The 12325-nt window shown below is 39.1% G+C and overlaps 1 protein-coding gene across 1 annotated transcript in view; it reads right to left on the bottom strand.

Moving 5' to 3' along the window:
- The window catches only part of ORC5 (origin recognition complex subunit 5), a 74695-nt gene that overhangs the window by 6772 nt on the left and 55598 nt on the right, over window positions 1–12325 (bottom strand). The window lies entirely within an intron of this gene.

Raw genomic sequence — 12325 nt, forward strand, 5'->3', positions numbered from 1 at the left:
GAGTAATCTGCTGTAACAATTGCTATTTTACACCCCAGTGCACCATTACTGGCGAATCGCTTCTGCAATACGCGCTTGCAGCTGGCCTCAGACTCAGAAATCACCGATGAAGGAATGGCAGGAGGCTCCTAAAAGCTCCCAAAAAGCACAGCAAAAGCCTATACAGTTTGGAGTTGGACCCATCTCAGTTTTATGTGGGATGTGAAAGTGACCTTGCTGCTGCATTACAAATGCTCCAGCAATACTTCAACAACAAATTGTAACCATTTTCTAACGAGCACCAAATGCTGTATGTGTAACATAAGGTCGGCAACGTAAAATTCCTTACTAAAGGCTGAGTCACTAAATCCAAAATAGCAGAGTAGATACTAAGTTTCATTGTTGTTTTTGACTCAAGACCTTAACTCCAAAAACTCGATATATGGTATTACAAGACATAGCTATTGATCATCAGAGAACACAAAGTTACTTAGCAAACTGCCACCTTTTACTCATTTCTTTCACAAATCCTCTATTTAACTTGAATAAAAATGTCATCACAGGGAAGCGAGTGCTGAAACAGCGAGACCTGATTCTGAGACTGCTTAAAAAGACAGAAGTAGAAAGAACCGACATTTTCAATTCACGCAGGTAAGAAACAGTTTTATCTCCAAAGAGGCTCAGTAGAGACAAAGAGAAAGAACATAAGTCTAAGGGGAGTAAACATGGACCAGCTCCCCTGCAGAGAGCCAAATGTTAGAAGATAAAATACCTAAATTGTGAGGTTTTGGAGCAGAATTCAAAACCTAGTTACAGATGCTTAGCCTGCACACGGAGAAAGGCAGAGATCTCTGAAGGACAAACCCAAAAGGGAGCAGCAGCCTGGAGCTGTTTGCACAGATTTTTCAATGGGTTCAGGGAGAATCAAAACCAGCAAGGGAGTTGGGTCACGCCAAAGCAATGGCTTCTTCATTTTTTCTGCTTTATACAATATAGCAGGATTCTCCTGCTGACTAAGTCAGCCACAGAATTGTGCCACACACATTTTTTGCAATAAATTGTTTTGTCAGAAGAAAAGATTCAATTGTGGTATATGTGGAATTACTAAATTCCTCAAATATTTTGCACTGAACCTATCTTTCTAGACCTGATTAATAAAACCAAGACAATTGTCTTCACCAAATGGTTAAGAAATCTTCTAGGACATGGAAGGTTTGATTCCCTCCTGACACAAGAGGTTTAAGCGCCTCTTTGCTGAACACCTAACAGCTAACTGGGGTGAGGGTAGGGAGAGAGGGAAGAAAAGCTACGTATGGGGTATTAAATCATTACCAGATCCAACTTTCATTCTAACTGCTTCTGGAGCTGAGCTATTTTTTGTAAAATTGCATTCATATAAACAGTCTCTCTCTCTGAGCCTACTTTGGGCATTTACCTGGTAGAGCAGGATACAGTGGAATTAATTAGGTTTAAGACAGTGTATTTGTAGCAAAATTTTAAAAAAATCACCAATTTTCATGTTCTATTAGCTCTTAAGGTCCAAGTGCCACCTAAAACTTAAGCATTGAAAAAAAATGCTACTACTTCAAAACTTCAGGTGTTGTAAAACTTTGGAGGCAATCTGTTCTTAAATGAAGATATGTCAAAAGTTTGAAACACACTTGGGAAAAATACGAATGCAATGTCAAACTAATTGCACTTCTTAGCAAAAAAATAACCCAAAACTGAAAACCCCAAACCTCTCAAAGCTTTTTTTTTTTTTTTAAATGCCATGGGTACCATGGCTCCATTTCGTTATCACAAAAGCTTGAGAAAAAAAGCCTGGCAAGAACAGACTAGAAACAAGCCAGAAAAACTGTGTGGGTGCCATAAGAAAGAATATTTATTGAGAATTTTTTGAATAAAAGAAATTACAGTTGGAAGAAATATTCTAAAGCTATTCATAAAATTAAAATTAGATCTGGTAATGATTTAATACCAGCAAACGTTAATAAGTAACTGGAATTTTATACAGGAATAACAAAAAAATTTGAAGAAAAGTTACTGATCAGACAGATACGAAGGAACGGGTGTCACTGGTATGTTTAAAAATAAGTCATGACTGAGCTTTCTTTGAAATATATTTGTGTGAGAAACCTGCTGCTGAAAGCTTGGATGGAAGGTGAGAATAATCATAAAAGCATGGCGGAGAGCTACTGCCAGGAGGGAATGACAGCTCAGATTGCTTCTGGAGATTCACTGGTCAAGTGTGGACATCAAAACCTCTGGAAAAAACAAAGCAACCCACAAGCCAGCCTTAAAGGCTGCTTTTTTCCTATCGGCCTGAGCTAACAGATGGGCCTTGCATCATTCCTCAAGCAGACACAAAGACTGGCTTTGTCAGCACATGGCTGCGTGGAAGCAAGAAGGATTCCAGAAGTGAGGGCTGTCTGCTGAGAAAGGCCAGGCTCTTCCCAAGGACACCACGAGAAGCCAGAAAACATCCACAGAGGTACAAAACATGAGCAGAATTAGGACTAGAGATACAGGGAAACACGTGCCTTGTTTGGGTAAGCAGTGATTGATTATCACAGGAAAGAGACAGGACCAAGCGTGTGGCACATCTCAAATCCATAGGATAAAACTAAACAGAGAAAGTGGGCAGGGGTGTGGGGGGGGTGGGGCGGCAGGGAAAGCTGTTTCCCTAGAGATGTGATTGAAATCTCACCAAGTGGTACATTTTAAACTAGACTAGATGATACTAATGAAAGACACTAGCAGGAACAATCTCAAACTGGCAGAGATGTATTAGACGATCTGTGAGGTATTTTTCATCTCCACAGTCTATAATCTTCAATTATCTTGCCCAAGATGCAATGTTAATTGTAAGTCTTCGGTCTGGCTTACTTTCAACCACAGCTTTAATCTGTTTTAAGATTCTGAACCTCAAACCTACCAAGAAATTAAGAACTTTCATTATTTCGGTACCATCAGACAACATTACTGTGTTCTCTCTCAGTCATATTAACATTTATTCACACCCTAGTGCTTTGCAGCCCCGTCATCACACGGCTCTCAAAGCAAACATGCAGCTGCTGCACTCGTGCGAAACCCACCGCTGCCGGGAGTTATGTTCATGCACACGCTAAAACCACTGCTATGCAACGAGAGAGTTTGGAAACCAGATGTCATTTAGAAAACACATTTCAGTCGAAATGACTGCCGCAATAGTCTCCAGGAGTTAAATTCAATGACCCTAGTACAAATTATGTGAGCGTAAAAAAAAAACCTGCTCAAAACGATTTCAATCAAAATTATAGCTACAGTATGCTCAGTATGTCAGCCTTGTTAGCAAAGCTCGGACAGAAAGGTAACAATAGAACATTACAATTATATATATTTAAGCCAGCAATTGATCAAAACTGTTTTTATAAAAATTATTAAAAATAAATCAACACTGTTCTGAGCACTTAGAATTTAACAATCAGGTTTTGATTCTGAATTATGTTTTGTGCAAGTCTTTTAATGCATGAAAAAAATACAACAGAAGAGACTGCACTACGTGAAATGACTGACCATGTTATCAGATCTTAAATTCTTAAGGTGGGAAATCATTTCAGCGCCTCCCTTTCTGAAACTTCTTTCTTTTAGTGTTTGGTCAAATTTTCCATCTGCTAGTAGCACGCCAATATTCTGGCCTTATTCTACACCCCTCCAAATTGCTTATGGCCTTCCAGTGTGCAGTTAAAGCATTCATTACTGTATGCTTCAGCTACGTATTTTACCTTTCGCTCAGCTTAAATAAATCCAACTCTTTTTAAAACTATCTTCTGAATGCAGTCAAAATGGTTTTGACATTAACCGAGCCACAAGTAGCAAGGGGTATCCCAGCCACAGCCTCAGTGGTGCTCCACGACAGCACACTTTGCCCCTCACTTGGATAACATGCATATAGGTGGCCACATAGGATGCTACAGCACACGGCAAACGTAGTGACCCGGTCTGCTTTGCATGCCTTTTTCTTCTATGAATATTTGCGTTTGGCATCTTTCTTTGTCCCTTATCAGTTATTTTTTGCACTTCTCTCACGTAAATATTACTTCATTATTTTGTGTTGACTCTCCAGGACCTTGCATGTTATTTCTTTATCTAGTAGTATACACCACACTTCCCAATTTTTAAGTAATTTCTGCATATCTCATCAACGGGTTGACAACACTTTACCGGAAGACTTCATCAGATTGGGTCAAACAGAATTTAACACTAATTACTAACTTGAACAAACTTTCAAGACATAAATGTGTTGACAAATTCCAGATGTGACAGCATTGTATTCACTAAATGTTTAATTAATGAAGGGGGGGAGGGGGGGGGAGGAAGTAAATCAACTGATGACTACTGCTACCATTTTTCTTTTAAAAACCGATGTTACTTAGGCTAACATCTTTTTTCTTTTATTTTTATACCCATTTAAAGATTTAAAGATGTTTGTTCTATCATGACGTTAGGGATGTTTAGCTGTTACTAGGAATCACTCTTGACAGCCTGGCAGGGAATGAGCTTTATATCACATTTTCCCCTAAGAATTATCATGCAACATGCCTACTTTCAGTCTTGAGTACAATAAAGAATTTACTGGACTGAGATCAGTCCGTGTCACTGAAGCCATCATGTCATACCATCTTTTTCATGAATGCACTCAGTTTTATCATAAAAACAGTAAGTTTTTTCCCTCCAACACAATGACTCCCACAGAAGACTTTTCCAGAATCTTACTGACACACAGATAGGAAAAGTTGCTACAGTTTCCTAAGTAATTTTATTCAAGACCTGTTTATTTGAATACACCCTTAAATTCTAATTAAATCTTTTTGTGTTTGTTACTCTGCATCTCTGTCTTTACTGTCTCCTCTGACTTCACTCAAGGCAAGTCTATGTGATTTAAACAAGTGACCCTTTTGGCTTTTTCAAACCTTCGTCATATTGGTGGCTCGGTCATTTATTAACACATCCAAAACTTCCTCCTCTTCCTTCAGTTTCTAAAATATGATCCCTCTGTTTTTAGAAGAAATCTTTATTTACCCTCAAGTATACAACCTTGAATTTCATGCTGTTAAACCCACTCAGTTTGTATCATACTCACCACCTTCAAGATATTTCTTGCATATCTTCATAGCAGAAAAGTTTACTAAGCCCAAGGCATACAACCTTGAATTTTACACTGCAGTTTCTACTGTACAGGTCGTAAGAATTCTCATACAGTGTTTTCCCCACTGTATAATCACCATTCACCACTTCTGTCTTTACCACTCAGTCTAACTTTTTGTGTCCTGTTTACACTAAATAATATTTGACAAAAACTGTTGCCCATAAAACTTATTCAAGGCATAAGTGTGAATCTTTTGCCTTTTCCTTTCCTCCCTTTCTGCACTGTCCCACCCTCTCCCGTCTTTCATACCACAGAACACCTTTCTGCATTCTAGAAGCTGCCTTATTTCTAGCACATTCTCCTTACAATTGGCTTTTCTCTTCAACCTCAAGTGAAGCACACATTTTTTCTTCCTTCAAGGAGACACTTCCTCACCTTGCCCTAGAATTCGTATTCATATTTTAGAATCTGCTCTCTTCAATTAGCAGTCTGTCTTCCAGGGTTTTTTTGTTCAGTGACTCTGACTAGCTGCAAATCTTGAGTCACCAGCATAGCATCCTTTCATCTCTCCTCTGTACTTTCTCATTATCTTTAGTCCTCACATCTTCTCTTCCAAAACCCAGTGCTTTCCAAAAAAACCCTGCAACTTTTTAAAATGGGGACACTGAAACAAGATCCAGGAAGGCCAATGGTATCCTGGGGTGCATTAAGAGGAGCGTGGCCAGCAGGTCGAGGGAGGTTCTCCTCCCCCCTCTACTCTGACCCCACCTGGAGTACTGTGTCCAGTTCTGGGCTCCACGGTTCAAGAAAGATGAGGAGCTCCTGGAGAGAGTTCAGAGGAGAGCAACAAGGATGATAAGGGGACTGGAGCATCTCCCCTATGATGAAAGGCCGTGAGTTGGGCTTGTTCAGCCTGAAGATGAGAAGGCTGAGAGGGGACCTCATCAACACATACAAATATCTTAAGGGTGGAAATCATGAGGACAGAGCCAGACTTCTCAGTGGTGCCCAGCGACAGGACAAGGGGCAATGGGCACAAACTGAGACATAAGAGGTTTCAGTTGAATATGAGGAAAAACTTCTTTACTCTGAGGGTGACAGAGCACTGGAACAGGCTGCCCAGGGGGGTTGTGGAGTCTCCTCCTCTGGAGATATTCAAAGCCCACCTGGATGAAGTCCTGTGTAACATGCTCTAGGTGAACCTGCTTTAGCAGGAGGGTTGGACTAGATGATCTCCCGAGGTCCCTTCCAACCCTTGCCATTCTGTGATTCTGTGAAACGTCCCAGGAAACTAAAAAGGCAATTTTAAAAAGAAAACGAGAAACCCAGGAGGAAGTATTTCTTCATCCAAATTTGTAGTTAATCTGTGACACACATTACCACTGAAAAATCAGTGCAGTGGTAAAGGGTTTTATGGAGTTAAGAAAGCAACTGGACACAGAAGGAAGTACAACCACAGGCTGCTAAATGTGAAAAACATCAACTCCACAGCAAGCATTTAAACCACAGAAAACAAGAAGCTGTAACATATACCAGACTAAACTCATCCTCTGCTTGCTGGTCTTATATTTCTCCTGCATATCTGATATTAATCAAAAGTAGCCAGATGGTTTTACTGTCTTAGAAGAAGTAAAACAGCGTGTAAGCCCACTTCTAGTCTGACTTAATGTAGCTGTTATAATGCATTCACCAAAGGCAAAGTGTATCATCTGCATCTTCTACATCCTACCAGTTTCTGTTTCCTCTTTACCCTTCTCTTGGGTCTCTGCAAGGGCTCTCTCACTATTAATTACTGTATTTGCTCCATACTCCACAATCTGTAAACACCCCCACCCCCACCCCCCAAAACTACACACCACAGGGGAAAAGAAAAAAAAAAAGAAAGATTATGAAAATCTAGTTTCCCCCGCCATCTTCTGGAAAACTTCTCGGTACCTCAAAAGCATTGGCACAGGTTAGCCCTGCATACTCACTGTTACAGTAACATCACTTTTTAAAAGCAGGTCAATAATTTATTCATTTTGGAACCATTACTAAAGGAATCTTTCAAAATATTCATGAATTTTCTTTCTCTTCATTATTTTTATTCAATATAGAAACTTAGCAAAAAGCCCCTTTTTTCTCTTAGTGCATTTACTTTAGCATTAATCAATTTGCCTAAGGAGAAAAAGGAAAATAAAAGACAACAACAATCTTTGCCTCTCTCTGCTCAGCAATTTAAAAAATAAGTATAAAAAACTCTACAGAGTGATGCATGAATAAATCAGTGTTTCTGAGTCAGTTCCCTCACTTTGAGGATCAATTGAAGTCCTTCATAATGCCTGAAAGGCATGCTAGAAATTTGCGTAACTCTGTACCTGAGGAGGTATTTGGAAACCTTTTCAGAAATTTGTTAAGATCCCTGGAACTGATCACAGGGGAGTTCATTCTTATTCTCCAAAACATGCAAAACCAAGGCTTGAATGTACTTACAATCTGTTGGAGGTGCGTGCATCTCATTTACTCCGTAACAGCCTGGGAAAGGCACTCCTAAGCAGGAGGACTACAGATACGAGTTACAGACAGACAATTCAAAAGTACTTGCCCTTTCTATTTCATACTTTAAAATCAGAACAACCAAAGATGGTAACAGATGGTCAAAGAAACACTTGGGGAATGATGTTTACAGTTAATTTGATTACTTAAGTCAGGTAGCTTCATAAAGCGGACACCAGACAAAGGCTGGCTATTTTTCAAGGCTCAGGCCATAGCCAGCCAACAGAAGCATCCTTCTGCCACCCCCTGATTCATTTCTGCATCAGAGGTTGCAGGTTCCAAGCAGTTTTTTAGAAGATGAGGAAGGTGACACCAACATTATTTTCCAGAAGAAAATCTTTGTTCAACTGACCAAGCATGTACCCTTAAATCCCCCAAATCTAGAAAGTTTTCACCTGTTTTTTTTGTCCTTCGTTTGTAACACTTCTGTCCCACAACGGCAGCACTTCTAGATTTGCAAGACATGTTCTATTAAGAACAGAAAAAAGTAACCTTAAAAATACTACCAAGTATCTGTGATACTGATAGGACTTGATACATTTACAGAAGGCCCCTAAATTTTTAATGCTATCTCAGTAACATATAGAACTGTGTACACAGAGTTACTAGCCTTCTACTGCTATATGAAGTTTTGTTTGCAAATATAATTTTGTATTCAAAAATAATTAAAGCAATTAGCATTTCTAACCTGTCCTGAGGACAAAAAAATCAGTACTCTGTACATGCCATGAGCAGAAATCATGAAATTAAGCGAGATTTCTCATAATCAGATGTTTGGGACTATCTGTGAAGACTACACTACCTTGCTTTCTCCAAGAAAAAGATTTTCAACGTGTCTTAACTGTAGGCTCTTTTTGGATGATTATGATAATTAAGTGTTAAAAGGATATTGATCCAAATCTTGTGTAAAGAAACAAGATATTAAGAATTTGCAATTAAAACAACCACTCCAGCAAGATTTGACCCAAATACTTCTGAAATACAAAGCCCAGATATTTTAACCACAAGGCTAGACAAATGGTAAAAGACACTATAGTCCGAAGTGGAAGTCTGCTCTGAAAAATGACAATTTAAAGATATATTTATTTTGTATCCTGAGATTACTAAATCAAAACTTTGCAGGCTCTCCATGGTACCGCTACTCACGAGAAGCACTGCAGAAGACTGCAATCAACACCATATTCATTGTGACCACATAAAACTCTGCACATTTTAGTGGTTTCGTAACAGGAATAAATAGGAACAAAAATAAAAATAGAAACAACTTGTATCAACCCTGAAAGTATTTAAGGACATCATATTGGTACAAAACAAAGATCCCTCCTTGCCCAATATGCTCTGTCTTGAAAGGATTAGCAAAGGATGCTTAGGAAAGAGTATAATAAAATTGTAAGCAAGAGAAATTTCCCAACGTACACAACTGGCTCCTGGTAATCTTCATTGCAGGGACTTCAGTAATTAACTATAAAATTGTTCGCATGTAAGGGTCTGACCTGTTGAAATACGACATTTCATGTTGTTCTTGTATTGTGAGACTGGAGCTAGAAAGATTGTTGAATTGTGACGTTGGTTCACCTAATCAACACATTGGAGGAGAAATTTATTATGAGGCTGCACATAAACACCAATAAATTAGAAACAACAACACTGCCTAGCTCTCAGCAAGAGCTGCATATACGGCATTGAGTCACACTAGGTTTTACGCCATCAAACAGGGGAGATAAAAAAATAAATCTGATTTACTTTCATATAAGACAGTAATTAGAATTTTATTTGATACGTGATGTTGGATCCTGGACAAACCAACAGTTACAAAGCTCTTATACAACAGCAATTGAGAGAAATGGTTACACTTCTGTTCAAAACCTTCCCTGACAAAATCAGGACATTTAAGTTTGACATACTCCTGTATCTTCGTTCACAGGTACCTTTAAGGAGAACAGACAAAACACCAGGGATGAACGCAAATTCCAGGTTGGCTGTCTGTCACCACGCAGCACAAGGGAAGAGAGGACTCTGCAAAGTCGCTCTTCTCAGTGGCAGGAAATGGACAGATCTGGAATCTCCCCTCCCTGAGCATCCCAGGAAACCAAATACTTTCCCTCAAGGAGAATATTCTGCTCTGAATCAGTAAATCTATGGCATTTTGGTCTTGCCAGGAGCAAGAGAAAGACCAGGATGAAGACTGTCACTCAGGAAGTCAATCGACCCCCCTAGTTGCTTGAAAACCAATGAAACAAACCCTACGGTAACAGCACAAAGCTGATGGTTGTAACCTACAGCGAGATATTTTGTTTTTATTTAAGTTTAGGTACACTACAATAGAGGCTATGAATTCATAACATCCATTTTTTGTTAGTCTTTCTACAGAAAGTAAAGCTTTCAGTCATCCATGAATTGATAAGCCATAAAATATTTAAAATGTAGGTTCAATGACCCATTAAATACGTTAGATGCAATTGCAAAAGATATCTATAAATATCTTTATACCTCTTGCATAGATGATCCTGCACAGCGGTCATAACTACCAGTTTTCTACCTTTTATTCAGTTATACTTGGTTTTAGCAGATAAAGAGCATGAAACATCATCTGTCAGCATGAAACATCATCTGTCAGCAATTAATTGGAAAGGAAAAAATCCTGTTCTTCAAACACAACACTGTTTTTTACGCAGTTTCCGTCAGCCTTTAATGCAACTGTGAAATTCTACTAGCTCTACCATGTATCACTTAGCTTTTCTAACCTGGAAAAAAACAATTTCTGACGCTCAGGTGTTGGGCAATCATACGTGTTGGGTAAAAAAGCTAGCAGCCAACCAAGGCAATCAGGGAACAAGTGAACCAGTATGCTGGCACACCCATCAGTGATGCTGGTCAATGAATTTAACTGCACTGTATCCGTAGACAAGTGATATGCAGGAAGGGAACAGTCAGGTTGGAATGAGGGAAGTGACAAATTTTGTGTCAGATACTATTACACCACAAGAAATCCATGGGGATTGTTCCGCTCTTTGGAGCAGTGACTATGTATGTGTTCCATTTAAATACCTGCAAAAGGGAAGCACTACTTACGAACAGTACGCAGCCAATTAGTATTTCTCCTGCCTTTACGGCATTCAAGGATAATACCATTTAGATGGACAGAAACATTTGAAGACACCACCCCTTTGCAGATTCCTAAAAACATCTTGCTATATACACTGAGTTAAAATTTGTGCAGTTAGTAAACATTGACTATAAGGCTTCTACATCATCACAAATTATTTATGGAGTTACAGAGTCTAAAATAATGATGTGCTGCACAAGGCAATTTCCATGTAATTCAGGATGGATTAAAAGCAAAAAAGAACCCACACAAGGTGTCCTATTTTAGTTTCAGTGGAATACAATGCAATCAAGAAACATAATTTCTCAGGTTTCCATGACCAATTAGCATTTTTTTTTTGCAGTTGATGGTTGTGCAGGCACTGTATTTTTTTAATAATCACTGTGTCAAGACTTTTCTGTAATATTCAGTAATTATAAATATGAATTTTTTTAATGTTAAAATTAACCATGACCATAAAATAATAAAATGACCATGAAAAGGCTTAATCCCCCAAAAGTACTATACTGATCACCAAACTCTGAAAAATCCATACAGGAGATCAATGGAAAGGTGCAAAAAAGCAGGAAAGAATCAAGCAATCAACAAAATCTTTTGATCTCACGGATGAAAGATAGTCACTTTCCTACTAATAGGACTATTGCCTACTTCAGTGAGAAAACACAGGAGAAAAACAAAACTGAAGAAGCAGAAACGAAGCAGGTATGATTGGCAAAGACACTAGTAGGGTACTTGTCATTCCGATCAACCGTGCTATATCCTGAACACTTTTCCACCTCCATGGAGGCCTTTCACATAAGCTTTCCATAATGGGTAAGTAGCTCCCAAGGTTATTGTCTGGAATCTCTTCAGTAAGCGGAAACAGAAGTATTGCTCAAGTATATTTTGAAATGTCCATAGCAGAATCTGCATTGCAGCCAATAAACATTAAAAAATGGATCGAAGAATCAACTGATCAGGAAGCGTTATTATCAGTCTGCAATTCCTTGGTAAGGGAAGCTCGAGCAGCAGAGACCGAAATGTCGTCTAGGGTGTGCTCTGGTTGAACACCCGCTGGGGGCCTTTCCCCCTCTGCCACTGAAGACTCAGACCTGCTTTACAAAGTCCTCAACTCATCTTGTCCAAGACGACACATTAAAACCAGAACACAGGCAAGGTGATCAGTGCCAGGAGTTAGTTACTGGATCAGGACAGCCAGACTGTTCCTCTGAGGTGCCTGGCAGCCTGCACCCTCTTAATGGCTGTATTCAGTTTTACTACCAGAAGTAACATTCTGGAAAGTAGCAGTGCCGACCTCCTCCAGCCACTGTTCAAAACTAAACTCCGAAAGCCACCCCTGTCCTTGCACATCTTGTGCTGCAGAAGCACTACATATCATTAAAACTTGACTGATTTTATCCGGAAAGTGTACTGAGACTTCATCATCTCAAGAATAATTTTAAGACTCTAACTTCAGGAGCTGCATTTCTAAGACACAATTTTGCACTAAAAAACAAAACCAAAACAAAACCCCCCAAACAGAACAAACGCTCATACAAAGACTTTTCTGTCTCTAAAACTGTTCTCCGTTTATTTTC

The sequence above is a fragment of the Egretta garzetta genome, unplaced genomic scaffold, assembly GCF_000687185.1.
Source record: "Egretta garzetta isolate BGI_Z169 unplaced genomic scaffold, ASM68718v1 scaffold156, whole genome shotgun sequence".
Lineage (NCBI taxonomy): Eukaryota > Metazoa > Chordata > Aves > Pelecaniformes > Ardeidae > Egretta > Egretta garzetta.